The sequence below is a fragment of the Bombina bombina genome, chromosome 3 (assembly GCF_027579735.1).
Source record: "Bombina bombina isolate aBomBom1 chromosome 3, aBomBom1.pri, whole genome shotgun sequence".
Classification (NCBI taxonomy): domain Eukaryota; kingdom Metazoa; phylum Chordata; class Amphibia; order Anura; family Bombinatoridae; genus Bombina; species Bombina bombina.
The window spans coordinates 748696056-748721432 of NC_069501.1; positions in this window are offsets into that span (position 1 = coordinate 748696056).

Consider the following 25377-nt stretch of genomic DNA (forward strand, 5'->3'; position numbering starts at 1 on the left):
TTGCCAGGGGAGCACTAGCTCAAGGTACCTGGGTGGCATATGTATCTGTGTGGAGGCATTGGTTTCAATATGTGTCTGGAAGAAGAATGGGGTCTGCCAATGAGGGATGGAATAGTGATTTCTTGGCATGGGTGGGTGAATATGAAAGTTTGGGATGGTCAAAGTCAAAAGTTCAAAAGTCTATTGCAGCTATGAGTTTCCTTTTTAAGTTGTTGGGATTGCAGGATTCAACAAAGATGTTTGTCATTCGGTTGGCTGTAAGGGGTTTATGTAAAGGTCAGGTGTGTAATGACAGGAGACGTCCGGTGGTATTTGATACCTTGAGACAGATATTAGGTTCTTTGAGAGTTGAATGTTCGTCTAAGTTTGAATTTCTTTTATTTCGGGCTGCTTTTGTGTTGGCCTTTTTTTGGTGCTTTTCGTATATCCGAATTAGTTGGAGCAAATAGGCATGATTCTGGAGGTTTGTGGGCCCGAGATGTATCTATCAAGGATAAGGTGTTGTGGGTGTGGTTGAGGAAATCGAAGACGGATCAAAAAGGGTTGGGAAGGTGGATCCAGATTAAAGAGACTAAAGGGAATTGTTGTCCAGTGTTGGTATTGGAGGCCTTTTTGGAGGTGCGCCCAGTTGTTTTTTTGCCTTTATTTGTGCATCAAGATGGTTCAAGTCTCTCGCGTTTTCAGTTTTTGGCTGTGTTTAGAAAGGTGTTGACAAGTTTGGGCTATGTGGCTGAGGAGTTTGGCACTCATTCTTTTCGGATTGGGGCGGCGACAGAGGCGGCCAATCTAGGTTTGGGTGAGAGTGTGATTAAGAGAATTGGTGGCTGGAAGTCTGGTTGTTTTAAGTCTTATGTCAGGCCTGATATGAGAGTTTAGATTGTATTTTTTGTCTTGACAGGTCCAGTACATTGTTGGATTGTGGGGCATTCTTACATTTATTGGGCCCGGAAGGCAGCGGCAAGTACAGATCAGGGCACACAGCTGAAGATGAATGAGGAGACAGTGAGGTTGAGGTGGTTTGGGACTAGAGGATTGAGGTGGGATCAATTGTTAAAAAAGATTGTTGATTATGCTAGGCTATTTCGGCCTCCAGCGATTCTAATTGTACATGCAGGTGGGAATGATTTAGGTTTTCTATCCCAGAAGGATTTGCTGGACAGAATTAAGAGGGATTTGGTTAGGTTGCGGGAGTTGTTCCCTGATATGGTAATAGTATGGTCTGACATTGAACCCAGGTCAGTTTGGAGAGCAGCATGGGATGTGAAGAAGCTGGAGGCCTCTAGAAAAAAGGTGAATAGATCAATTAGTAGTTTTGTTTGTAGGATTGGGGGGTTTGGCATTCGCCATGTTGAATTTGAAGGGGAGACTGGGCGTTGTTTCTTTTTAAAGGATGGTGTGCATTTAAATGAGGTGGGGCTCCACCTCTTTAACTTTAACATCAAAGAAGCAGTGTTAAAGGCCTTAGCCCGGGTGGGGTAAGCACGCGGTGGCGTGCTGTGGCGGGGTGATTTAGATCTGGAGGTTAAGTAAGCTGGTACCTCCCTAAAGAGGCGGGAGAGTTTTGGGGGGATGTATCTGGTTGTAAACCGGGGGAAGGTACATCTCGGTGCTCTTGCACCTTATGTTTTAAAGTTAGAAGTTTATGATTAATATAATTGTTGAATTTATGAATGTTATTTAAAATTATTTAAATAAATGCGGGCTGCGGGCTGCGGCCTTTACACCCATCCTTGTGTTGTATTGAATTATTTATTTAGATAAGGCATAATGTATAGCCTATATAGGGGTCAGGACTCCCTGGAGGAAAGAAGTTGACGGAGGGGAATGTGACCCCTATTCTGGCGAATGGAGCCGTCTGCTGATGGGGGCGGAGCCAAGTAACGGTTACTTGGTGCTTGGGCGGGAATATTCCAGTCCTCTGTAGCTTATACAAACGCAAGGGAAAATTTCCCTCCCTCCCTCCCTGTTTGTTGAGTTTGTCGCAGTAGGCTTGGTGTTTTGTTGGTATGTCGGGGTGATTTAGATCTGGAGGTTAAGTAAGCTGGTATCTCCCTAAAGAGGCGGGAGAGTTTTGGGGGGATGTATCTGGTTGTAAACCGGGGGAAGGTACATCTCGGTGCTCTTGCACCTTATGTTTTAAAGTTAGAAGTTTATGATTAAAATAATTGTTGAATTTCTGAATGTTATTTAACATTATTTAAATAAATGCGGGCTGCGGCCTTTACACCCATCCTTGTGTTGTATTGAATTATTTATTTAGATAAGGCATAATGTATAGCCTATATAGGGGTCATGGGAAGGGTGTAATTTTTATTGAGAGGTTAAAGGGGCGGATATTCCCAATTAAAGAAACATTGTATCATGACAGACAAAGCATATTTCAGGCAATTCAAAAACACATGTAATCTGCTATTTATGCTAAAACCCAAAACCTACTGCACAGAAAGAGTCAAGGTTTTTACAGTGATTTCTTATCTCAGAAGGGAGCCCAGATTATCGGCAGACTCATTCTTTGAAAATGACGACCCTATTTTAGCCTCTATTGATGATTTCTTCAACAAAATGGGACTACTGTATGAAGATACTAACAAGCAACTCACTGCAGAGGCCAAAATCAGATTCCTGAAACAGGAGAGGTGACCTGTTGAAGAATATTTAACCGAATTTCAACAGTATATAAAGGATTCAGAATGGAGCGAAATTGACTTAAGGAATCAGTATAGGCTAGGTTTATCAGATTCACTTAAGGATAAATTAGCCCAAACCGACCTCCCCAAGACATTAGAAGGCCTGATGTCCCTAACTATACAAATTGATAGGAGGCTCAGAGAAAGGAAGTTGGAGCAACCGTTCTCAGATTTACCATATAGGAGTCCTATGTTCACCACAACCTACTCTAACAATAATTCTACCGAACCAATAGATATTGGGTTCATAAAGGGTCCTCTACAACCAGAGGAACAGAATCACTGAAGAAAGATGAATCTATGCATGTACTGTGCATCACCCAGTCACACAGTAAAAGGTTGCCCTGTTCTACAGCGACAAAAGAAGAGTAAGTTTATCAATAAAATTGTATGTTTAACTACAAAAGTTAAGAATGCTGCTTACTGTACCATATCTCTCTCATTATAGTGGGACCACCACCTACACCACACTGAAGCTATTGTCAACTCTGGGGCTTACTCAAACTTCATAGACTCTACACTTGTATATAATAATAAAATACCACTTGTTTTGAAGGCAAACCCTGTCTCTATTAGAGTCATTGATGGTTCTTTCATTAATACTGGACCTATAACACATCAAACTATACCTCTAAAGGCTAAAACTTCTTCTGGTCATGTTGAATGTATTTCTTTTGATGTTTTACCCTCTTCATTATTTTACGTGGTTCTAGGCTTACAATGGTTACAACAACACCAACCCACCATCCACTGGAATCAACTTCAGGTAGATTTACAGTCAGAATACTGTCAACAAACATGTTTTCCTCATCTGACCATCCTTCAACTATCAGAAATTAATCTACCGCATGAATATAAAGATTTCATAGATCTACTTAGTAAGAAGGAAGCGGAATCTCTACCACCACATTGTATATACAAATGCTCGATTGAATTATTACCTAGATAATCCATTCCATATGGGCATATATACCCTCGCTCCCATCAGGAACTAGATCACCTGAACTCCTACATCAACAAAAGTCAACTGAAGGGCTTTATAAGACCCTCAACTTCTCCAACTGGAGCAGACATATTCTTCATAAAGACAAATCATTGAGACCTATAATTGATTATAGGGAACTCAACATAAGAACTATAAAGAACAGGTACTCTCTTCCACTGATCCCAGAACTCATCAAACATCTACGCCAAGTAAAGATCTACACTAAATTGGACTTAAGGGGTGCCTACAGCTTAATCCTTATTAGGGAGGGAGACAAATGGCTCACAAATTTTAGAACTCACTACAGTCTTTACGAGTATACTCTGATGCCATTTGGTCTCTGTAACACCCCTGCCACTTTCCAATACCTCATCAATGACATCTTCAAAGATCTGTTAGACGTATGCATGGTTGTTTATATTGACGATATCCTCATTTACTTTGATAACATCTAAGACTATAAGAAACACGTCAGATAGGTACTAGGAAGACTAAGAACCCACAAACTCTATGCCAAATCGGAGAAATACCTGTTTCACACCACTGAGATCTCCTTCCTTGGCTATCACATATCTTGGAAGAAAGTAAAGTTGAAGCAATGGCCTACTCCATCCCTAATGAAAGATGTACATCGTTTTCTTGGATTTGCAAACTTCTATCACAAATTTATTAAAGGATTTTCATCTGTCTCTAAACCCCTGAGTAGTCTCACCAGCAAATACAGCTCTTTCCTATGGACCTCTTCAGCACAAGCCACCTTTGAATTTCTAAAAGAAAAAATTACCAAAGCTCCTATCCTTCCCTTTCCTGACCCTGGCCATCAATTTATTCTGGAGGTAGACGTCTCAGAATACGCAATTTTGAGTCCTTTCTCAATGCAACTCTCCTGTTGAACCTATTGCTTTTTGTTCAAGATTGATGACCAACCCAGAATTAAATTACCCCATCGAGGAGAAAGAACTGCTTGTAATCAAATGTTCTCTAGAACACTGATAAAATTTATTGAAGGCACAAAATGACCTATTCTGATATTCACCGATCACAGGAATTTAGAGTACCTGCAAACAAAGCTTATACTTTGCTAGGTTTAATTATCATATCAAGTATAGACCCAGATCCAAGAACAGAAAGGCAGATGCTCTATCCAGAAGGGACAAAATGCCTTTTACAGAGACTCAACCTAGTCCGGTCATTCCTCTTGATCATTTCCTGGGTATAATCTCTACCTTCTCCCAACTCCTACGACAAAAACAAAAGCAAGACTCCAACCTATCAAAATTGCAACTTCAATTGGAAGCTGATCGACTATACTATTCAAACAAGAAACTATATGAACCTCCCTCCTTGACAGAGACTCTCCTTCAAACTCATCCTGACTCTCCTTTTGCTGGACATCCAGGTATACAAAAAACTTTTTGTTGATCTTATCAAAAGATACGACTGGTGGCCTTCATTGGACCAAACAGTAAAAGCTTAGATACAGTCTTGTCAGACATGTACAATCTCCAATCTGAAAAACGTCATCCTTATGGCTTACTAATGTTGCTCTAAATTCCCGATAGACCATGGCAATTAGTGGGTATGAATTTCAATGTAGATTTTCCTCCTTCCAAAAAACATAATACCATCTTAGTCATTGTTGATCTACTCACAAAAATGGCACACTTCATACCTTACAAAAAACTGCCTTTATCAGCTAAGACTGCTGAACTATTTCTCTCCAAGATAGTGAGACTCCATGGTTTTCCGACTACCATAGTGACCGATAGGGGTACCCAATTCACCTCTCACTTCTAGAGACAACTTTGTAAAGCACTACAGATTGAACATTGCTACACCACTGCTTTCCATCCTCAGACTAATGGGCAGATGGAGAGGGTGAATCAGTGGCTCGAACAGTACATCAGATGCTACTGCTTTTTTCAACAAGACCAATGCATCTCATGTCTGTCTATGACAGAGCATGCCTACAATAACTCAACAAATACATCAACTATAACATTTCCTTTCTATGCTAACTACGAATTCAATCCGAACTTCCATCTTTTCTCTCAGCCTGAATCTACTTGTCCTTAAGTTGACGACACCACTAACTATTTACTTGAGATTTTCCATTTCCTAAAAGAAAACATCAATGAAGTGCAGGCCAGACAAAAGATGCACTACGATTCAAAGAGACGATCAGCTCCTCCTTATCAACTAAGCACCAAAAGCTCAAAACTCCAAACAAGGAATTGTATGAACTTTTTATTGGACCTTTTGAGATTGTCAAGGTTGTCAATGAAAATACGAGGACTCTCAAGCTTCCCTCGAATTACCGCATACATTTCACCTTCCACGTCTCTTTCCTCAAGCCTTACATTACCACCCACTCACAGAATCTGGTACGTCCTTCATCCGCTCTGCAGGATGATGAAGATCTCTATAAAGTAGACCGTATCCTTGACTCTCATATCTACAGGGGTACATTACAATATCTTTTTTTTTTTTAATTATCTTTATTAGTTGTAGCCAAAATAAAAATAAAAAAAAATGCATGTGTTCTACAAATTCAGCGTCACGCAGGACCAAAAAAAAGTTTCAATAGTACATCTTATGCTGAAACAGGCTTAAACAATCCTTGAAATTATAACAATCATCCCACAAGAAAAAAGAACAAAAAAGATGGCTACTTTTTTCCAGTCTACACTATATACAGGAGAAAAGAAAAAGAAAGAAAAAAGAGAACAAACCAGGAAGGAGAAAAAAAAAAAAAAAAAAACGGGAAATAAGAACTTAGTATATAAACTCCTTCCCCCTTCTCCTCCAGCATCCTATAAGCACCGACCAATTCTAGTCAATCAATTCTTTACTGAGGCTACTCCACCAAGTTATTGTTTCTAATCCCGGTATCAGGAAACACACACAGTAAGACCATTTCTGCAAAACTTACCGAAGCCAAAAACGGCCTTAGAATCTGTCTCTGTAAACTATTTGGATATGTCTTGATAACTGGAGCTCAACCTTCCAAAAATTCTTTGACTTTTCTTTCAGATACTAGTTGTAGATGAAAGGATTCAAAAATGATCTGAGCTTTAATATCTCTTATCGTCTGAGACAGGTTGGGGGCGCTTTTCGTTATCCATTTTTTTAAAATATTATACCTAACTGTTAATATAATAGTGTTTAGGATATGTAAGCTTGAATCCACTCTTGGTTCCAGAAAAAGCAACACTATATCTTCATAAGTGAGGGAAATAGACCTTACAAAAACTCTATTGAACCAGAATTGGATTTTCGACCATAGTTGAGCAATCTTTGGACAGCCCCACAACATATGGCGAAGATCGGCCCGCATATATGCACAATGTTCACACTGAAAGTTTTTAGCAGGATAAAATTTGGCCAGTGAGGCCGGAGTTAAATAGGAGTTGTTCAGCAGTTTTAAATGAGATTCCTTCCAACTTGCCGGCAGCGGGAGTTTAGCAACTCTCGCTAAACTATTACTTATTTTCTCAAAGTCTATAGAGGGAATGTGAGGGAGTCAATGTTCAAGCAATTTATCTTCCTCAAGAACACCTTGCTTTGAAAGCATGATGTTGTAAATAAGCGAAATTGATGCATCACCCGCACCGAATTTTCTGACACAAATCTTGACCTCGGACCAATCATATCTCTCGCCATGATACCATTTCTGGTTATGAATAAAATGTCGGATCTGAAAGCATGCAAATTGATTCAGTCTAGGAAGTGCAAAATGCTCTCGGATTGTATCCCATGGAAGCATCTGTCGGTCCTCATTAAGAAGTTGATACACATATTCTAACCCCTTGGCCTGCCACTCATAAAAACATTTCTGGTCTATACCCGGAGAGAACATAGGGTTCCCCCTGATAGGTAAAAATTCGGAAAATGAAAATTCCATTTTAAGCAGTTTACAAACCCTATACCACGCTATAAAAATATTCTTAAATGAAATAAGAGAAGAGACCTTATGAGGGAGGGAACAGGGAGTGCAATGAATTAGCGCTTTCAAAGACCATGGTTCTACCATAAATGATTCCATATCAAATGTAGTAACTAACTCAGATCGGGATAACCAATCAAGAGCACACTTGCACAGAGAAGCATAATTATAAAGTCTAATGCTGGGCAGCGCTAATCCAGCCCTTGTGAATTTTTGCGCGAGCCGATTAAGCGATAGCCGTGGCTTTTTAGATTTCCATATAAACTTTGAAAAACAAGATGCCAACTTCTTCAGATCTTTGTTTAAAATCAGAAGGGGAAAATTCTGCAGATAATATAAAATTTTTGGGAAACTTATCATTTTAATCAGATTGACCGAGGCTGATAGCGAAAGAGGAAATGCCACCCATAATTTTAGATCTTCTTGAACTTTCTGAAATAGCCTACCAAAGTTGGCCTGATACCAGAATTTCGGATTTCTGTTGATCTCCAACCCCAAATATTTAACAGCATCTACCTTATGAAAAATAGTCAAGGGATGCTCTCACTCCTGTCTCCCTAACCACATCAATTCACTCTTCTCCATGTTGATTTTGTAACCCGCGAATGTACTGAATAAAGTTATAGTATTGATCACATTCGGAATAGTAATCGTTGTTTTATTTAGGAAGAGTAATATATCGTCTGCATAGAGTAATATTTTCAGATTTCGGCCCCCCAAGGAGATTCCCGGCAGAATTTGACGTAATTTGATTGCCAATGGTTCCAGTACAATATTAAAAAGAAGGGGGGATAACGGGCATCCTTGTCTTGTTCCTCTTTGCAGGATAATCTCGGGGGAGATCAACCCATTGACAATTAGATAAGAGACAGGTCTCTGATATAATTTTTGAACAAAATTGAAAAAGTTACCAGAAAACCCCAATTTGGCCAACGTTGAAAACATGTGTTTCCATGAGATGCAGTCAAAAGCTTTGACTGCATCAAGCGTAAGAACTGCGACATCCTTAAGGTCAGGCCTCTCCTTAGACTGGTCTGAATTCCAAATGTAATCAACTAAAGTTGTTAATTTCCTTATATTCTTAGCGGAACACCGTGAAGGCATAAACCCCACCTCAGGGTGAATAATTTTCTCCAAACAGACAACTAATCTATGCGAGATAATAGAAGCGAGGATTTTATAATCCGCATTAAGGACTGATATGGGCCTATAAGAAGCCGGATCCTCTGGGTTTTTTCCTTTTTTGAGAATCAATGATATATAAGCTGCTGAAAAAAACGAGGAAACTACATCACTCGTTCCAAAGTAATTGTTATAAAGCTTCTCTAAGATTGGTATAACCTTCTCGGAAAGAGTTTTATAAAATTCCGCGGGTAACCCGTCGGGACCTGCAGCTTTGTTTGATTTAGTCCGAGATATTGCGCAACTTATCTCTTCGGCTGTGATAGGAGCATTTAGCATATCCAAATCTTCGACTTGAATTTTAGGCACCGAAATTGCAGACCAGAAGATCAATTCACTATCACAATTAAAATCTCCTTCTGCATATAAATGTTGGTAATAATCATAGAAGATTCCGGAAATCTCCTCCAAATCAGAGGAAAGCCTCCCTGCATGCTGTAACACCGGAATATGATTTTTATTTTCTCTAGCTTTGACTAATCTAGCTAGGTTTTTAGCAGAACTACCATGAAAACTCTTAAACCGTAAATTAATTTTTAATTCCTCTTCCTGTGATTTTTGCAATAACACAGAGTCTCTCTCCTTCTTAGCATTAACATAAGTATTCCAATTGTTCCTGGATCGCTGACGACGATAATTCAGGAAGGCATTTCTTACTTGATTTGTCAACTGTATATCTCGGGCCCGTATTTTCTTATTCCTAACATTCAAGTACCCCTTAATTTCTCCTCTTAAAACAGCCTTGCTGGCTTCCCAGAAGATTTCAATTTTATGAAGGTACGCAGTATTAAGCCTAGCATACTCATACCATTTTTCCTTTAACCAAGACATAAATCTAGGGTTACCAGAGAGGAACCGCGGATAAAAAAATCTCGGAATCTTATAACCCTTTCTCTCCTGCATAAGAAAAGAGACGGAGATTATAGCTTGATCCGAGATCAGGATCTCCCCTATTTCAGCCTCCAAATTATCACTTGAAAGAGACTCGGCAATCAAAAAAAGATCTATATGCGAGAATGTTCTATGTGCCTTTGATTCACAAGTAAAATTTTGTATATCCGGGTTCAACCTACGCCAGATATCATACACCTGTAATTTGTAACAAAATCTCACAAAATGCTTTGAACTTCTCTTATTTTCTGAAATATTTTTAGTAGAGAGCCTATCCAATTCTGGATATAGAGTCATGTTAAAGTCTCCCCCGATTATTAAATTCTCTTTAAAATAAGGGAATAGTTTGGTTTTAATTTTGTCCCAAAATTCACGATTGAATTTATTGGGACCATAAATATTACACAGTGTAAATTTTATCTTGTTAATGTAAATGTGCAGGATAATAAACCTGGCCTCCGGATCTATCTCGGCCTGAATAATCTTATAGTCAAGAGACTTTATTAACAAAATTGCTACTCCACACTTCCTCCACCCAGCTGCAGACGAAACTACTTCCCCTACCCACTTAATCTTAAGTTTTTTTTGCTTCCGATTCTACCAAGTGTGTTTCCTGGAGAAAAGAAATATCAGGATTACTCTTAGCTAAGAGTTTGATAATAAGTTTACGTTACGGAGGAGACGAGATCCCACCCACATTCCAAGAAGTTATTCTTAGTCCCATGACCTTCGGAACTGAAATAAACTAAATATCAAACGGGCCTGAAGGGAGAAGGGGGAGAGAGAGAGAGAGAAGGGAGAAAAAAAGAGATAAGAAGGAAAAAAAAAATAGGAAACAACAAGACAAAAAAAATAAATAAAAATAAAATAAACGCCCAACCTTAACTTATCCCATACAGCACAAAAATTTTTAACAAAAATTCTTCCCAACATCCTCAAATATATCAGAGATGATATTATATTATACATTAAAAAAAACCTAAGATACTTAGTTAAAGAAAAAGAAACAAAAACAGCTATTCTTCTCATTTATCTATAAGGAATTCTTTAACTTCCCTCGCCTCCGAGAAGACGTGACGTGATCCCCCGAACTCAACTATTATTTTAGCGGGATAAATCATTCGCGACTGAATACCTTTATTAATAATCTGAGTACAAAGAGGGGCCATCGTCTGTCTTCTCTGGGAGGTTTCCACTGAAAAGTCCTGGAACAGAAGGACTTTGCTGTTACCAAAAATTAAAGGATCCTTCAATTTCTTAAATAGTTTCATTATTTCAATCTTGTCCTGGAAGTTTAATACTTTACAAATACACATTCTATTTCTAACTTGCCCTGTTTCTGAGGTTTTTTTAGGACCAATTCTGTGGGCTCTCTCAATCGTAATAGGTAACAAGGATTGTGGGACTCCCAGTCTCTGTGGTAGCACCATCGAAGTAAAATGAAGTAGGTCTTCGAATTCAGGGGATTCTGGGAGACCCACAATTCTTATATTGTTTCTTCTCGCCCTATCTTCGAGATCATCAAGCCGTCCCTGTAGATTAGAAATTTTAGACTCCTGGAGGGTGATTACACTTCCTTGCGTATTAACCTGGTCCTCCAGGTCAGAAATCCTACTTTCTGCCTCCTGCATTCTTTGAGAAAATTGTCTAACTTCTGTTGATAATACAGTAATTTCTGTCGAAATTAACCCCAACTCTTTTTTTATCAACTCAAATTGGGGAGAAAATAATTCAGACATTTGGGAAATCAAAGAGTGTGTTTCCGGCGGGTTAGTCATAGGTTCCACTGAGGCATCCGCGCTCGGATCGGGTATTTTAGCTCTTTTGTCTTTAGATTTACTCGGCATTCTAGGAGAGGAGGGTTTCCCCTGGGCTAGAAACGTATCCATAAATTAGGGGGTGAGAATTGTGAATAAATCAGATGTGTAAGGAAAAAATAGAGGCGAGGCTCCGGGAAACCCGACCCCGTACGTGCAAGTGATAATCTAATTAAATAAGAGTATGTCTCAGTGCATACAATTAGTGAACCAGCAAAAAAGCGAGAAAGAGAAGAAGAGAGAAAAAAAAAAAAAAAAAAAAGGAGAGAGTTGGTGCTAGTGAATAGAATTTAAGGAAAATAAGATAAAGTGAAGTGAGACTCAAAAAAGTGATCCAACCAAATATAAAGATTCCTATAAGTGAAAACACCTAGAGGTATAGGTGGATATTTTCTTATAGAATAGAAAGGCCCAGAGGGTATCCTTCTTAACGGATAAATGCCACCAAGTACCCAAAACTATACCTTCAATCCGAGCAGGGTTACTACCCTTAGAACAAACTGTTGAATTTCTTCAGCACCACAAAAAAAAAAACCCTAAAGGAGACACATTCAGACTTAATTAAAAGGGTGATCTTAGAGACACCACAGCCTAAATTGGGGGTCTAAACTATCCTGGTCATAACAATAAGCCAGAAGGAGAATAAGTTTAACCTATCAGTCTATCGTTCACTATGCATATAGACTGGACCTAATATTTAATATATCCTTAACATACAGGCATAGCAGTTTCATTTATGGTTATAACAAAAGTGGAGCAGACATTTGTTAATCAAAAATTAAACCTCAACCTCCTCACAAGAGTGATTATACCATATACAAGAATACACAATTTGTTGATATAGCCAGCCCCTGAATTACAATCCACATCAATAATTTCAAACAGAAATATGAAACAAGCAACAAAAAAAAAGCACAAATACACCAAAAAAAAAAAAAAAAAAAAAGAAGAAAGCAGTCCTTCCTACAAGTTGTAAAACGTCTGATCAGAATATTAGCTTTTATAGTCTTCACAAGCTTCAAAATTCTGTGCTTAAGAAGGTATTTACCCCCATTAGGGCTTTTCTCAGAGGGAGACAAATTCTTTGGTGTTGATTATTCCTGATCTCACCCTTTAACAAGCAATGATCGGCTATAACAACAAAATTTGTTAGGATTAGCCCACCGGGGCTAGCACGCTGGGAACAGGGCAAGATAGTAACAGCACTTTCACATATTAAGTAAGGAGGAAAGCACAGTGCTGAATAATGCTGACTATTTGGGGGAGACCCACAAAAATCTCCACAAAGCCGCAGATCAGCCTTTTATCCCACCAGTAAGGCTCTAGGAACCGGTATCTCAAAGCACATTGGGAGACAAACCAAGGATCGGCGTCCTCATACAGTATCTTCAGCCTCACAGCCTGCCCCAGTACCCAAATAGGGAAAAGTTTTCTCTTCCAAGAGAGATGCTTTATATGTAGAAACCCCGGCTTCAACAGGATAGCAGATTGCTATAACAGCAGCCCTTAAGCGGATGTTAAAGCTTTTACTTTCCCCCAGGAGTCTATGCAGCGATAACACCAGCAGACAATTGAGCGAAGGAGAGGATTTACCTTGACTTGATTGCGAGTCCCAGCCCACTGTAGATCCGCTCTATACCTGAGCTTGCTGTACTCCAGGTCTTTAGGCGTAGACACAATCCTGAAGTCCCCTCCACGCTCCACGCTCACCAGGGAGCAACTGGGGGCATACCCTTCCGCAGCACTGGGTCACCGAATGAACCTGCAACTACTGTGCCTTAAAGCTCACTCTGCAGCTTCGCTGTCCTACCAGCCACCGGTATCTTTAGCGTGGTACTAGTCTTGGATTTCACCCTCCCGCTCACCAGGGAGCAGCAAAGGGAGTAATCTGCTTCGGCACTGGGACTCCGATGATACAGCTACCACTGCATCTTCAATCTCCCAATGTAATACCGCTATCCTGCCAGCCACCGGTGTCTTCGCTAGCCTTGAAGCAAACAGCGCGGTTCCCACGGCTCTCCTCCAGCGGCCACAGATACTCCTTCACAGGCAAGGACAATTAAATGTATAAGCAGACTGCCGGGCAGTCGCCACCAAAAGGCTTCTTCTGAACTTCAAACTCTCAAGAGGGTCGATGCCCTACGGAGCGCTACACCAGACAAGTAGCGGAGAGCGGGGAGCTGCTGACACGGCGTCCTCTCACAGCACCGGCATACAGGTAACCTGCACGACTCCTCCCCCACCAGAAGTTTCAGCATTACAATATCTAATCAGATGGAAAGGTTATTCTCTAGAGGAAGATTCTTGGGAACCATCAACCAACTCTATGCTTCCTGTCTAATCTCTCTTTTTCATAGACGCAACCCTGATAGAACTCGACCTACAGCTGCTGGGCAGCTTTCTTGATGGGGTATATGTCATCAAAATGTCAGCATACCGTCCCTTTAACATATTGCTCTACTAACTTCCCTTTAATTGCATGCTATAAATCACCCCCACACCCCTCTCCAGGTGGCAAGTAATTTGGAAGTGAATGAAGAAATCCTTTCAGTTGCTATCCTGCCTTACTGGCTTGTGCTGTGTTAAGCTTGTCCTGTCTGCAATACTTAATCTGGAACTCTCCAGGTTGGATTTCTTTCCTACATGAGTGCTTATCATCATAGTACTAGGATTTACAATTCTTGGACTTTGCTACAAACCTGCTTGCAGTTTTACCAGCTGCTACCTTGAGACTGCCTTTGACTTTTGGTACACTTGTGCCACTAATTCAACTGGACTGCCTATCATCCTTTTGGCTGTTGAACTAACTTTGCTTTGCTCAACGGATTGAGCTATAATCTACGGCAGGGATTTATTGATTAGCCTCGCAACTGAACCCTGTCTCCTGATCACCTACCTTACTACAGTTTCACTCTGTAAAAAAAATAGACATCTTCGCTGCAGACCGGCGTTAGCCACGCCCCTCTTCATGACATCAGAGGTTACTACGGCTCATATACACAGGATGGTGAATGGAGCTCCCTCTTGTTAGCAGTTATTCCTTCTAAAGTACACAGCACATATTACTCCTAACTACAGCAAAAATATCTATACTAAAGTCTATTAGACATTGTTCTACTCTATCACGCTGTGGATTGCATACACACTCTGTCATCCTCCTCATCTTTTCTTAAACTCTGTTTCAAAAGAGATTATATATTTAGTTACCCATACACCCCCCAACAGTTAAACCCACCACCCAACCAACCCCCCCCCAAAAAACCTAACTCTAAAAAATACCTAAGCTAAAGGGGCATTTGTATGGGCATTGCTCTTAAAAAGGCATTCAGCTCTTTTTAACTGCCCTTATAAAGGGGCATTCAACTCTTTTACACTTTTGCCCAAAGCCCTAATTTAAAAAAAAAACACCCCAAAAAAATAAAAAAAATACCTAACACTAACCCCAGAATTTCTACTCACAGTTCCCGAAGTCTGGACATCCATCTCCATCCCGGTGGTGAGAAGTCTTCATCCAGGCAGCGAGAAGTCTTCATCCAGGTGGCGACATCTTCATCCCAGCAGTGTGGAGCGGAGCTATCCTGGACCGGTGATGACATCCTGCGCGGAGCGTCCTCTTCATACGGTCACCGCCGCACACTGAAGTTGAATGCAAGGTAGCCTGCCTTTTTAAAATGGTGTACCTTGCATTCCTATTGGCTGATTTGATTCTTCAAATTTAAATCAACTAATAGGATTAGAGCTTCTGAAATCCTATTGGCTGTTAAAAACAGCCAATAGGATGAGAGCTACTGGAATCCTATTGGCTGATTTGAACAATAGGATGAGAACTTCTGAAATCATTGGCTTCAAAACAGCCAATATGATTTCAGAAGCTCTCATCCTATTGGCTGATTTGAATTTGAAGAATCAAGTCAGCCAATAGGAATGCAAGGTATGCCATTTTGAAATGGCTACAGTAATATCTATACTAAACTCTATCAGACATTGTTCTACTCTAACACACTGTGGATTGTTTACACACTCATGTCATTCTAACTACAGTTGTGATCCTCACCTTTTCTTAAACTCTGTTTCAAAAGAGACTATATATTTAGTTACTCTTAAACCACCAAAAGTAAAACCCACCACCCAACCAACCCCCCCAAAAAACCTAACTCTAAATAAACCTAAGCTACCAATTGCCCCTAAAGAGGCATTTGTATGGACATTGCCCTTAAAAGGGCATTCAGCTCTTTTTCACTGCACTTAAAAGGGCATTCACCTCTTTTATACTTTGCCCAAAGTACTAATCTGAAAAAACCCACCCCCCAAAAAAATAAAAATGCCTAACACTAACCCCAGAATTTCTACTCATGGTTCCCGAAGTCTGGACATCCATCTCCATCCAGGTGAGAAGTCTTCATCCAGGTGGCGAGAAGTCTTCAACAAGGTGGCGACATCTTCATCCATCGTGGGGGCATCTTCTATCTTCATCCCGGCAGCATGGAGTGGAGCTATCCTGGACCGGCGATGACATCCTGCGTGGAGTGCCCTCTTCATACGGTCACTGGCGTACACTGAAGTTGAATGCAAGGTGGCCGTTTCAAAATTATGTACCTTGCATTCCTATTGGCTGATTTGATTCTTCAAATTCAAATCAACTAATAGGATTAGAGCTTCTAAAATACTATTGGCTTTTAAAAACAGCCAATAGGATGAGAGCTACTGAAATCCTATTAGCTGATTTGAACATTAGGATTAGAGCTACTAAAATACTATTGGCTTATTTGAACAGCCAATAGGATTTTAGTAGCACTGATCCTATTGGCTGTTTTGAACATCCAATAGGATTTCAGAAGCTCTCATACTATTGGCTGATTTGAATTTCAAGAATCAAATCAGCCAATAGGAAAGCAAGATACGCCATTTTGAAATGGCTACCTTGCATTCAGCTTCAGTGTACGGTGGTGACTGTATGAAGAGGATGCTCCGCGCAGGATGTCATCGCCAGTCCAGGATAGCTCCACTCCATGCTGCTGGGGTGAAGATAGAAGATGCCCGTTATCACGGCTCATATAAACAGGTTGGTGAATGGAGCTCCCTCTTGTTACCAGTTATCCCTTCTAAAGTACACAGCAGAAATGATTCTTAACTAGAGCAGTAATATCTATACTAAACTCTATCAGGCATTGTTCTACTCTAACACGCTGTGGATTGGTTACACACTATGTCATTCTATATGCAGTTGTGATCCTCACCTTTTCTTAAACTCTGCTTCAAAAGAGAGTATATATTTAGTTACCCTTACAACCCCCAACAGTAAACCCCACCACCCAACCAACCCCCCAAAATAATAAACATAACTCTAAAAAAAACCTAAACTACCCATCCAATCCAATTGGCTGATTGGATGAGCCAATAGAATTGACCTCGAATTCTATTGGCTGATCCAATCAGCCAATTGGATTGAACTTCAATCCGATTGGCTGATTAAATCAACCAATCAGATTTTTCCTACCTTAATTCCGATTGACTGATAGAATCCTATCAGAAGGATAGCGCCTAACTTGATACCCTTTAGCCTGAGGGACGGTGTGTGCCTAGTAACCACCAACAGATAACAATGAGATAAAGAGTAGTGACCTCAGGCACCTTACCAACGGAGGCAAAGGGGGAAGACAAATGTAAATATCGAAATAAAAATATATATAATTTTATTCATACAACACTCATGGATCCATGCATACAATACATGTATAAATCAATAGGAGGATGAAGTAAAAACATACATATACAATTGAAAAAAATGTTGTATAAAAAATGATAGAAAGAGTATAATGCTTAATAAAGTGACACTCACTTAAGGGTAGCAGTGAGGACCTCTGCTAAACCCCAAGGAGGTGACTTAGGAGACGATGTGGCCGATAAATGAGACCTTCAGAGAGGGGTAGGATACTGGCCTCTAAAAGTTTGCTGTAAGGTGTCGATAGCTAATTAAAAATGATTTGGTGTGCAAAGAGAATAGAAAAAAGCCACAAAAAGCTGGATATGATATGTGCTGAAATCAAGGTGAGTCAATAAAAAAAGTCCAAACTTCAATCCATAAAAATCCAATCCATGGAAAACAGTCCAAAAAAATCCCAAAGAAAAACAGCAAAAAGGCTATTGAGCAATCTAGGTGCTTAAAAACTGTGTAGTAAAAATGTGCAATAAAAATGAGTGATCCTTTAAAAATATAAAAAATAAAAAGCAACTGTGATTATCGAATGTCTAACAGTACTATACAAGTGATGAGCAGTGGTGTATAGCAAAATAATTCTTCAAAGCAGTGAGTATGAGACAGTTCTATTCCTGTTGATAAAAGAGCAGAATGGGGTAGACTCCCAACAGTGAATGTATGATAGATGTAAAGAGATAGAATTTATATAGCGATATCCTCCTGTGAATAAAAACAAAAAACAAATAGTGCAGACAGTTTTTTAAAACATTGGGATAATTAGAATTAGGCTTACCAGTACTCAGTCTGCGCGTTTCGGCCCCAGTAAGGCCTTTATCAAGACTGGAGTACTGGAAAGCTTGGTAGCATTAAATAGGGTAAAGTGATTAGTGACCGGATGTAGAGTTACCTGGGAGTTCCGGTTTTCGTGTAATCAATAGTATCTTTAGATAATATCTTAAATTGCAGGCATCAATTAAAGTTTTATTCATACAATATATGCTTCATATAGAAAAATGCTCCCTAAAATGGCAATCTGTAATAGACGATCTGAAAGAAGCAATCTATAAAACTTGTATAGTACTGTTAAACATTCGATAATCACAGTTGCTTTTTATTTTTTATATTTTTAAAGGATCACTCATTTGTATTGCACATTTTTATTACACATTTTTTAAGCACCTAGATTGCTCAATAGCCTTTTTGCTGTTTTTATTTGGGATTTTTTTGGACTGTTTTCCATGGATTGGATTTTTTTGGATTGGAGTTTGGACTTTTTAATTGACTCACCTTGATTTCAGCACATATCATATCCAGCTTTTTGTGGCTTTTTTCTATGCTCTTTGCAGACCAAATCATTTTTAATTAGCTATCGACACCTTACAGCAAACCTTTTAGAGGCCAGTATCCTACCCCTCTCTGAAGGTCTCATTTATCGGCCACATCGTCTCCTAAGTCACCTCCTTGGGGTTTAGCAGAGGTCCTCGCTGCTACCCTTAAGTGAGTGTCACTTTATTAAGCATTATACTCTTTCTATCGTTTTTTATACGACGTTTTATTCAATTGTATATGTATGTTTTTACTTCATCCTCCTATTGATTTATACATGTATTGTACGCATGGATCAATGAGTGTTGTATGAATAAAATTATATATATTTTTATTTCGATATTTACATTTGTCTTCCCCCTTTGCCTCCGTTGGTAAGGCGCCTGAGGTCACTACTCTTTATCTCATTGTTATCTATTGGTGGTTACTAGGCACACACCGTCCCTCAGGCTAAAGGGTATCAAGTTAGGCGCTATCCTTCTGATTTATCACATTTGTTCACTTGCTGCCTAGTAGGTTTAGCTGCCGCTTGTTTCATTTATTGCTTTATTTATTGTTTTATCTATTTAGTACAATCCTTTTCATTTAGATATCTCACATAGTTTTTACTAAACCCACTATATGGATTCTCTTGCCCTACTCCTTATAGATGTACGCACTGATGTAAAACTAAGAAATAGTCTAGTAGAAGATGATGACACTTTGGATATCCAATCCATTTTCAAGGATTTGGAGAAATTGCTAATGTCTTAAGTGAAATTTAAAGCTGAAATATCTTTTCTGAAAAAATGCCTTGAGCTGGATATTATACCAAAGGGTCTCATCACTCATAAAAAATGTGCCTTCCCCCTGTCAGAATCTATTTCTGATAAATGGAAGACAGTCCTTGTTAATTAATTATAGAATTATATAGAATATAGAATTATATAGAATTATATAGAATATAGGGAGTCTCTAGCTTCAGAAATGGGCCGTGAAATAAAAATGAACAAAGATATTTTACTTAATTTAGAGAGTTCAGGACAAGAAACCAGGGACATTATGGAAAAGAAAGAGAACTTGGTTAAGAAAATAAAAAAGGTGAGAGAGGACGTTATTCAGAAGAAAACTAAGAAACTCCTTAGAGAGTTAGAAAATAAGTAAAGTAATAGCACAAATGGAGACACACAGAGGGACTCAGACATTGATAAAAATATTGAGCCTTCTGAGACTGAAACTAAGGCAAATAAACCTATATCTAAAACTAGTCGCCAGGATGATATACAAAACCAAGTATATAGATAGACCACATCAGAACAGACACAGATCACATAAGACAAATATGTATGATCCACCAAGTGCCTCTATAAGTGACTACACATATTACTATAATAGAAACAATTATACACAACAAAATCAATATAGAAGAGGCAACTGGGCAAGACCTGGGGATAACTATAACCTGGCAAGACAACCTGAAAATTGGGAACATTATAACAATAGAAATATGAGGTGGAGAGAGGATTACTCACCAGACAGGAAAAGGGATTTTTGGCAAAATAGAAGAAACAATACCCAAGGGTGGACTCCCACTTATTCAAATAAGGGGAGAAATTATCACGATTATCCAAGAAGAGAGTATAATGAAGGCAAATTCCATCAAGGACGGGATGGTCATGAGAATGTATATGACTACAAAAGAAAGGAGTCATATTTGGATGACCACATGAGAAGGAACTATACCCACTATGATTATGATAATAGAGATACATACAAAACACCTATGTGCAAAGAGAGATCTACGAGAAATGGCAGCACACAATCTGAGGAATCTCCAAGAGATATACCCACAAGGGATGAGTGGAAAACTCAACAAAGTATAAATAGAAGAGAACCACCAAATTGTCATAACAACTACACAGATGGTGGAGAAGAGTCACCTTCTTTTTTAGGGGTAGACCCCGCTTACAGCAAGGAGAGATTTCCGAAATCGCAGAAGACTGTGGAATGGGAAGAACCAATGACTTCAAGAACAGGAAGAAGACTCATAGAGGAAGTAGAGGGGGCCTCAAAGTAAAGAAAAGATCCAGTTCTATCGCCATGGATACAGATGACCAAAAGGAATCTAGTGGTATCGCCATGGATACAGATTCTAACGCCATAGATACAGATGATTAAAAGGAATCTAGTGGCATCTTCAATTTGAGTAGTCATGAATTGACAAAGGAGGAAAACTCCATTCTCAAGTTGGGACTATCATTCTCACCAACTAGAAGTTTGAATACATTTCAAATGTTTGTTAATACAAATGAGTTTATTAGAAAACTCACTCTGAAAATGTTCTCACTAGAGAGACTGATTTGGACATCTAATGGTATGGAAGGATCAGACCCCTACATACACACCAATTTAAAGCCCAAGTCAGTTTTCTATCCGACGAGTAGTAAAGGAGCGTCCATAGAGGCGTTCAAAACTGTAGTGTGTAAAGAAATAAGGTATCTACAACCAAAGAAACTCAAGATTAAGAAACATAATCTGTCGAACCAGCAGATTAAAACTATCAAACAGTTGTAAAACAATCATAACATAATAATCAAACCAGCAGATAAGGGAGGAGGGATTGTTATCATGAACGAGAGTGACTACAGAAAGGAGAATGATAGGATTCTTGGCGATCTGAACACTTATCGTAGACTACCGTCTAATCCAGTAGGAACATACAAGAAAGAGCTCATGAGGATGTTAAATGAAGCGAAAGAATCAAGAATTCTAAATGAGAAAGAATTCAGTTATATTAATGTAAGCCATCCCATTACTCTGGTAATATATCATCTGCCACAAATTCATAAAATGCTTCAGACACCTCCAGGAAGACCAATAATATCTGGCATTGGCTCACTGAGTAGCAATCTATCTGAATATGTAGATTTGAATCTACAAAAATATGTCAAACAGCTTCCGTCCTATCTTAAGGACTCAAGTTTTGAATCTATTGGATGAATTATGTTGGGAAGAAGGGTTCATTTTGGTCACATGCGATTTGACATCCTTGTACACCAGCATCCCTCACTACCAAGGGATAGAAGCGGTTGAGTTTTTCCTGGCAAGAGATCCAGAAGTCCCGACGAATCAAATGGAATTTATTCTGGAAAGCATCAAGTATATCTTGAACCATAATTATTTCTGTGATAACGGAAATTACTACCAACAAGTCTGTGGCACGGCTATGGGGACCAGGTTCGCACCGAGTTACGCGAACCTCTACATGGGGAAGTTGGAATGTATCTTCTGGGATTCTTGCCCAGTAAGCGCAGACCTGGTCCTCTACCGGTGCTACATAGACGACATTCTGATGGTATGGAAGGGGACTAAGACAGATCTAGATTTCACGATGGAAATTATGAACAAAAACATGCAGAATTTGAAATTCACATATGAGTGGAGCACCACAGAAATCACCTTTTTGGACCACAGGATTGTGATAAATAAGGGCAAAATAGAAACATCCACACATTTCAAAATGGTGGATAGCAATGACTATATACATAAAACCAGTTGCCATCATGACAACTGGAAAAACAACATACCAAAAGGGCAGATGCTAAGGATGAGGAAGAACTGCTCCACCAAAGAAAAGTGGGAAGAACAGTCCAAATTAATTAAATCAAAATTCCTAGAAAGAGGATACAAAGATACAATGTTGGAACAAAAAATTTCAGAAGTAAGAAAAATCGAAATGACTGAGCTAAAAAAATATAGAAGAAAGATAAGAACAATGGAGGATGAGAGTGAAGTCCTAAACATCCCAATGATCACTGAATATAGTGAGAATAAAAACATCATTGAGAGGATTTTTAATAAACACTGGGAGCTCCTGAAGGAAGATGAAATGATAAGTGAAAGACTACCAACAAAACCGAGGTTTATTTATAGAAAAACCAAAAATTTGAGAAGTAAGATTGCACCAAGTATACCAAAGAAGAAGACTGTTGGTACAAAAGATTTCTTTGGGAGAAAGATTAAAGGATTCTTCCCCTGCCCGTCATGCAAAGCATGTAAATGTGGAATTAAATCTACTACATTCCAGTGCCATAATACAAAACAGGTATACAAGATCCATGATATGATCAGATGCCACGATAAGGGTGTTGTGTATATGTTACAATGTTCATGTGGCCTACAATATGTAGGCCAAACATCGAGACTCCTTAAGGATAGGATACGCGAACACATATTACTAATCGAAAAATGTAACATGAAAAAACACCTCTCTACAAACACTTTTCCCTTAAACACAATGGGAACACAAAAGATCTAACCTTTATGGGCATCCAGAAGGTGAATAAAGGATGGAGAGGAAGCAACTTCGAGAAACAACTATTAATTACCGAATCGAAATGGATCTTTACTCTAGACTGCCTTTATCCCAAAGGGTTGAATAACAAAGAGGACCTCTCCCACCTTTTCAATATGACAGTATAGTGTTTATCTTACCTAAATTTTAGAATGATAATTTGGCTTATAGGAATGCCATCAGCCAGATCCAATAGTAGTTGTCCACTATCCATTATAGTCCCTTTTTAAGAAACGGCACATGTGGGTACAGGCTAATATTCTACACAAGATATGTCCAACTGTTTCACTCATTAGATTTGTCCATTGTCATATTCAGCTCAGTCACTCTCCAGCTCAAATATTTATGAGCCAATCATAGTAGTTTATATCATATTCTGTTTGTTATTTGTCATACAAGTATTAAAAATAGTTGTAACATGTCTTAGTCCAGTTTGCTTGGTTATCTCATACATAAGCCCTTCACTCTAGCCTAGTAACTATTTAGGTTAGGCTCTGATATCATTGAGACACATCTCCAGAGACCTGTAATGAAACACATTAGTCCCTGATTTCATCAGTCACTCTCCAGCTCAATTACTCATGAGCCAATCCTAGATGTTTATATCACAGTCTGATTGTTTTACATACAAGTAACAAAAATAGTTGTTGCCTAGTCCTTCAAATTTGTCTTGGTCCACCTCCCTAGTCCGCCAAGTTTTCAAGTCTGCTCGGTTATCTCACACGTAAGTCTTTTATTTCACATGTAAGCCTGTTACTCCAGTTTAGCAATTATTGAGGTTAGGTTAGATATCATTGAGACACATTTCCAGAAACCTGGAATGAAGTATACTAGCCCTAACTTCATTTGTCCTTCAAATTTGTCTTGGTCCACCTCCCTAGTCCGCCAAGTTTTCAAGTCTGCTCGGTTATCTCACACGGAAGTCTTTTATTTCACATGTAAGCCTGTTACTCCAGTTTAGCAATTATTGAGGTTAGGTTAGATATCATTGAGACACATTTCCAGAAACCTGGAATGAAGTATACTAGCCCTAACTTCATTTGTCTCCATCAACACACATATTCAAGTTTTATTTAGGTTATGTTAAGCCTTATATGTGGATTCACTCCTTCTTTTAGCCATTACTGGCCTATCATCTCACTAATCTATTAGATTAGGTACCCTTCCTTTAGCCATCACTGGCTCTCTATCTAGATATCCCTAGTTCCCTCTCTAGTCCATATCCTCCAGAGATATGATTTATATTCTCCATAGATATGATTTATGTATATACATCATGTGCTGATTAACACTACGATTGTGGATACCCAAAATGACAATGTAGGCTAATTTGCTTAAAAGTTGATATTCTCAACTATGTGAATAATAATTCTACAGACAATATAGGCCAATCTATATGAAAGTGGATATTATTAACCTTGAGAATTATTCCACATTTCTACCACATTGTCTGTTAGGCTAGTAAGTTTCAAGACTTTGAGTATTCAAATACCCATCTATTTACAATTTACCAACCTTTTAGTAATTAGTCTAAACCAGGCTTTTTTAATCTATATAAGGAATTGTAATAATTGACACATATTGCAGTGAGGATTTTTGACATTGTCTTCTAATGTACATATACATACACACTTTTAATATAGGTAACTTCCACTCCTTGGAACACATACATTCACTGCAATTGCTTGGAAACTGCAAACATATGTGCTGTGCTATCTCTGTCTAAACTAAATACGAGCACATTGTCTTTCTTCTTTTCTGACATGTCACTTGCCTTTGATTAAGCAACCAATCAGATCCCCCTTACCACAAACACCTCTATTAGCCACCAATAGTGGTGCCGGACAGTAGTCGTGACGTCACGACCAATAACAGAAGCCAGAATTCGGCCCGATTAGGCCTGATTGGATTTAAAACAATTCACTAGCGATTTACTAACTATAAATACCCGATCCCTTAAAACGGATATTTTAGCCACCGCATAAATGTACTAAAAACTCTTTATATTCAATCGGCTTTTTTCTCATACCGGAAGTGACGTCACTACTATAGGAGACTAGGGATTTTATAGATTGCTTCTTTCAGATCGTCTATTACAGATTGCGATTTTAGGGAGCATTTTCCTATATGAAGCATATATTGTATGAATAAAACTTTAATTGATGCCTGCAATTTAAGATATTATCTAAAGATACTATTGATTACACGAATACCGGAACTCCCAGGTAACTCTACATCCGGTCACTAATCACTTTACACTATTTAAGGCTACCAAGCTTTCCAGTACTCCAGTCTTGATAAAGGCCTTACTGGGGCCGAAACACGTAGACCGAGTACTGGTAAGCCTAATTCTAATTATCCCCACATTTTAAAAAACTGTCTGCACTATTTGTTTTTTGTTTTTATTCACAGGAGGATATCGCTATATAAATTCTATCTCTTTACATCTATCATACATTCACCGTTGGGAGTCTGCCCCATTCTGCTCTTTTATCAACAGGAATAGAACTGT